The sequence below is a fragment of the Balaenoptera ricei genome, chromosome 12 (genome assembly GCF_028023285.1).
Source record: "Balaenoptera ricei isolate mBalRic1 chromosome 12, mBalRic1.hap2, whole genome shotgun sequence".
Taxonomy (NCBI): Eukaryota; Metazoa; Chordata; class Mammalia; order Artiodactyla; family Balaenopteridae; genus Balaenoptera; species Balaenoptera ricei.
In genome coordinates, this window is record NC_082650.1 from 18194994 (window position 1) to 18201284 (window position 6291).

At 40.7% G+C, this 6291-nt stretch overlaps 1 pseudogene; it reads left to right on the top strand.

Annotated features, from left to right (window-relative positions):
- The first annotated feature begins 223 nt into the window (after nucleotides 1-223).
- LOC132376425 (anaphase-promoting complex subunit 13-like) lies at nucleotides 224-1381 on the top strand (annotated as a pseudogene).
- Nucleotides 1382-6291: the final 4910 nt, after the last annotated feature.

Here is a 6291-nt window from a genome sequence, read left to right on the forward strand (position 1 = left end):
TCCTGTCCTCTCTCTGCTCCTTACTTGCTCCTCCAATGAAGAAGAAAGAACTTATCTGATGGGCAACTCAGGAGAAGAAGCTGAATACACTCCCCCAGTCCCTCCTGGCACTTTCTTTAGGATGCCCCTGTGCAGTGTGCATGGTTTTTTTCCAATTCCTTCCATGCCACAGGCTTAGTAGATATGACCCATGATTAAGTCAGAAAGTCTATTTGGGAGCCCAATGTTGCCAGAAAGCTCAGTCACGTTCTCCAGTGTACCTTTCAGCAGTAAGAAAGCTGACATCTGAACCTACCACTGTCTGACTGCTGCATCTTTCACTTGGCTTGGAATCAGGTGGCAGGGGGGCTATGGACTGCCTGCATTGAGCCTCGACACCATCTCAGTGGGTCACGGTGACCCATCGTTCTCATAACCATGTAACACAAATTTTATTCATCTCATCTTAGTGTTGTTTACTGATTAATGGAGTCAGTACTTTCTATCAACGCACAGAAGTAAAAATACAGGATTTTGTTTTGAAAAACAAAACTAACTGAGTCACCCATTCTGCAGTTATGGAATATCGTTTTTAGACCTCAAAGAAAAGTCCCTGATTTAGGAGAAAGGGATTCTCAAGACCACATCTCAATAAATATTTCTTAATAATTCAGAAAAGGGAAGGAGTGAGGAAGGTGAGGAAAGGAGAGGAGAGGGAGAAAGAGAGCATTCCTTTGTCGTAAATACTTCTTTTGCTAGGAAGGATATAGAAGTAGCCCACCACCAACCACTACCCAATAGTTTATGGAAACTTCAGCAGGTCACCTAACACCCAAAAACCCTTGGATCACAGGCAGTCTGTGATCTCGTCCACTGGTTAACTTCTTCCTGTTTCTGTCGGCTTGTGCATGAGCCTTCACTGATTATTTGTCTTTGAACGTATGAAAAAATGTTTTAAACATCAGTTTTCTCACATCAAGAAAGCTTGCGACTTCTCCAAAACACCAAGGACAGCAAACATAGAGTCTGCAAAATGCAGTCAATGAACAAGTATTGTGAAAAAAATTAAAAGACTATAAAACACAAATATGTTTTCCATAAAAAGACAACATCCTGGAGGAGGTGGGCGCGGTGCTGGGCCGGGTACTGATCTGGCAAGATCACAGCTGCAGGAGAACGGACAGTGAGGTACAGAGAGATGGAAGGCTCTTGGATTTGACTGATGATGCTTGGCAAGAAGACAAGCTGTCTTGTGAGGATGCTGCAATACCACTGAATGAACTTCCTGCACCTGAAGAGGACAATGGTGGCACCACAGAAATCTTTTAAAGTACAAGAAATGAAGTGGACCAACTGGGCCTTATAATACCTCCATGAGAATGTTTCCCCCATAGGAAACTGATGTCTGGTTCCTTGTTCATGGACAGATTTTTTTTTTCTTAAAAAGGCAACATCCTGGGTGTTATAAGCTCTGGTTCATGATTCAGGACGTCTGAACATTGGTTTCATTTTTGCTATCAATTTACAGCTTAACTTTGAGAAAGATGCCTAGCATCCCGGATGGTCTGAAAAACAGTTTGTAAAAATGAGTCATGATTATCTATAGGAACCAACAAACTGCTCCAACCCCATCCCTCTGGGTAGGGTAGAGTAGAAATAACACTGAGCTGGAAGATCTCAGGTGAATTACTTTCAGTCTCTGGGCTTAGTTTCTCATGTGTAAAATGAGAAAAGTTGGATGTGAATCCCTTTAATGTCCCGTGTTGAAAAGCCTAGGACACTGGGTTATAGGAGATTAAATGAGCACAACATCTTTTCTCTCCTTTGGACCCATAGTGATGGTAGTTTTGAAATCCCACACACATAGCTTCCAATGTCGCCTGGGCACTGGGAGAGAGACAGCGTATGGAGGACCACTCCTGGTCATTCTGTAGAGGCTAGATTTGGAATGGCACAGGTCACTTCTGCTTAACATTCCACTGGAGAGAATGGTGTTGTTTCCTGAAACTGCAAGGAAGCCTGGAATGTGCATAGTAGGAGAAGAAAATCTTTTAGTAGTTAGCTAGTAGTCTCTGCCACAAGACAATGGGAAAGAATTTAAGTGTGTCAACGATATGTGTAAGAAAAAAGAATACAGGGGCTTCCCTGGTGGCGCAGTGGTTGAGAATCTTCCTGCCAATGCAGGGGACACGGGTTCCAGCCCTGGTCTGGGAAGATCCCACATGCCGCGGAGCAACTGGGCCCGTGAGCCACAGCTACTGAGCCTGCGCGTCTGGAGCCTGTGCTCCGCAACAAGAGAGGCCGCGATAGTGAGAGGCCCGCGCACCGCGATGAAGAGTGGCCCCCGCTTGCCGCAACTGGAGAAAGCCCTCGCACAGAAACGACGACCCAACACAGCCAAAAAAAAAGAATACAACTACCTGAACGGCAACTGGAATTAATGACTAAATGATAAACGACCAAAAGGTAAAAAAGGAACTGTGAACTAATGATTACTATCACATGATATTCTGAAAGATAAAACTATTCTGATTTTTTTTTTTTAATCTAGCAAAGGAAAGGGTAATTAATAAAAGTCTCTGTGGTTGTATGCTTAAAAAAAAAACACCTAGGACACAAGTAATACGCCAGGATAAAATTAATCAGTTGTTTTCCTTCATCTATTTGATGCTAGCCTGTGTGGGTGTTAGAGCAGAAGTGGGAGGTTGACTTTGTAAAGTTAACACCCCAGAATTGCTTTCAAAATATAATTAAGTTGCTTGGCGGAAATCTTCCATTCAGAATCAAAGTACACTTAGAAGATATAAGATGTGGAATAAGTATTGTGCTTTAGTTAGATAAAAATGGCCAATGAAATGTGATTGTGCACTTTAATAACCAGTATTAAAAAATTCTTACAGTTTGCACTCTGTGTTTAAGTAAGTGAACTTTTCTAAAAAATGTCCTTGTTGCCCCACTAATGTCTTTTGCATTTCTGTGTGAAAATGCTTATTTCTTTGCCCCAAGGAACCAGAGATATGTCATGTCAGCTTAAAATATGGTTGGTACAGGCCTCAGAGTGAGCCCCTGGTGTTTGTTTAAATAGGCCTTTTGATTCGCAAGCAATTAGCCATTCATGACATATGACACTGTAACTGATGTCATCAGAGCAGCTAATTAAGTGTACTTATGCACATGACACTCCATGATGCAAGGGACTCAAAGTACAAACATATTTCCTGGTTTCTGGATACCACAGACTTAATAATTTGGCTGGAATTCATCACAATCTGATTATGCGTTTGGCAATGACCCCTTTGAAGAATGCAAACTGCTAGTTTCCCAAGAAATTTAATTTGGCATTCCTAGCCTTTTCTTTACTTTCTGCAATATTTCCTACACCTTCAATTAAATGAATCAGCTCTGCTACAGTCACTAATTTCTAGTGATTAACAAAAACAGGCCAGTGAGTTTGCTTTGAGCTTATTTCTATTTCGGCCTAAAGCAGAGGAAGTGTTGGGTAATGAGCAGCTGCTGAGAATTAGACCTGCCTGACTTATCAAGACTGTGGCAAATCTGCACGGTGATCAAGTGACATCTCTTCTATTTGCTCCATGACGTGGCTGGGAAATGTAGAAGGGAGCCCAGGGTCAGAGGAGGAGCCCAGGTCTGGAGATCAGGCAGATCTGCATTCAAATTCCAGGCCCACAACTTACTAGCTGCGAGACCTCTGACAGCGGGCTGAATCTTCTGAGGCCCACCTTCCTTATCGGTAATTACAGATAACAGCACATCCTGTGAAACATTTTTTCCAGAGTGGTGATATCAAACTATACTCCCACCAGCAATGTATAAGATGAGCTCCCCCAATTCATCAACACTTGTATAGTCAGTCTTTTTAATTTTAGCCATTTTGGCATATTGGGGTATCTCTTTGTGGTTTTAATTTGTATTTTTCCAATGACTAATGATGTTGAACACACTTAGTGGCCATTTTGAGATCTTTTTCTGTGGAGTACCTATGCAGGTTCTTTGCCCATTTTTAATTGCATTGTCTCCCTTTTTCTTATTTATTTTTAGGAGTTATTTATATATTTTGCATATAAGTCCTCTGTCAGATATTATGTGTTTCAAAATCTTCTCCCAGTCTGTGGAGCATTTTCATACTTATGTTATTTTTTGATAAATAGAAGTTCTTAATTTTAATAAACACTAATTTATAAACCTTTTCTTTTATGATTAGTGTTTTTTTGTGTCCAGTTTGAGAAATCTTTGCTTATCCCAAAGTACTGAAGATATTTTCCATTTTTTTTGTAAAGAAGCTTTTTTTTTTTTTTTAATTCTAAAATTTAGGTCTATGACCCATCTTGAATTAGTTTTTATGTATGGTGTGTGATGTAGGAATTGTGGTTCATTTTTTTTTTCTATAACCAAATCCAAGTGCTCCAGCACAATTTATTGAAAAGAACATCTTTTGTCCACTGAATTGCAGTGGAGCCTTTGTCCTAAGTCAAGTGAACTATTATAGGTGAGGGTCTGTGTCTGGATTCTATTCCACTGATCTAATTGTCTATGCACTAAAACTATGCTGTCTTGATTAAGTTTTGAAATCTGGTAGTTTAAGTCCTCCAACTTTGTTTTTCTTTAAGGTTTTCTTGTATATTTTAGATCCTTTGAATTTCCATATGAACTTTAGAATTAGCTTGTCAATTTTCCACCAAATAAACTGTTGGAATTTTGAAAAAAACAAAACAAAACCAATTCCTGCTTCAAAGAGTTGTTGGGAAGATTTAATGAAAAAAACTGGTACAATAAATAATAAGTTCACTACTAATGCCATCCCCCTTCTCCATGTACCCCCATTTCCCACTTCCAGTACTTTCCATTGCTGTCTCCCTCCCTCCCTCCCTTCTACAGCTATTTCTCTTCATACTTCCTCTTATGCATTTTAGACACTATAACAGGCAAAAGACACTGCTCCTGCCCTCAAATACTTAGTACCTAGTGGGAAAGACAGTAATAGGTACTTTTTTTTTTAACATCTTTATTGGAGTATAATTGCTTTACAATGGTGTGTTAGTTGCTGCTGTATAACAAAGTGAATCAGCTATATGTACACATATATCCTCATATCCCTTCCCTCTTGCATCTCCCTCCCACCCTCCCTATCCCACCCCTCTAGGGGTGCGTGGGACGCACACGGAAGGAACACGTAATTCAGTCCCAGAGCAGCAAAGCTTAGGTCGAGCAGATGGGGAGCAGTGAGATATGAATGACAGAGAGCTTGTACACAGCAGGAACATCACACGTAAAGGCCCAGAGGCAAGAGAAGGCCCGGACCTGCAGGTAGTTCCGTCTGGCCAGAGGCAGGGCACAGAAAGGTGGTTGTCGGAACTTGGAAGCAGGCAGAAGCCAGAGCTTAAAGTACTTCGTAGACCTTGTTGAGAAATTTAAACTTTATCCAGAGAGCAATTAGGTGCAACTGGAGGGTTTTAAGTGGAGAAGAGGCAGGATACAATTTGAGCTTTAAAAAGACAAAGGAGGAGGAGGAGCTGTAGGAATTAGTCAAGATAGTGAGGCCAGATACAAAGCCTGTGAAGTACTCCAGGGAAAAAGGACGGCAGCTAGAACCAGAGTAGGTAGAATTTCTATTAACCCTTCTTGAAACTGAGAACAGCCTGGAAACTTCTGTGAAGTTTCTAGCTAGTCAAATAGGCTTACCACTTTTCCCACTTTGCTGGGTGTCAACAGTTTGTAAGCACGACTACTTGCTATTATCACTTATATATTTCCTTTGTGAGTCATGGTACGTAAGCTAGAATTAGGGTCCAACTATGGAGAACAGTATGGAGGTTCCTTAAAAAACTAAAAATAGAGCTACCATATGATCCCACAATCCCACTCCTGGGCATATATCCAGAGAAAACCATAATTTGAAAAGGTACATGCACCCCAATGTTCATTGCAGCACTATTTACAATAGCCAGGACATGGAAGCAACCTAAATGTCCATCAGCAGAGGAATGGATAAAGAAGATGTGGTACATATATACAATGGACTATTACTCAGCCATAAAAAAGAACAAAATAATGCCATTTGCAGTGACATGGATGGACCTAGAGATTGTCATACTGAGTGAGGTAAGTCAGACAGAGAAAGACAAATATCATATGATATCGTTTAGATGTGGAATCTAAAAAAATGGTGCAAATGAACTTATTAACAAAACAGAAATAGAGTCACAGATGTAGAAAACAAACTTATGGTTACCAAGGGGGAAAGGCAGGGTGGGGAGGGATAAATCAGGAGATTGGGATTGACATATACACACT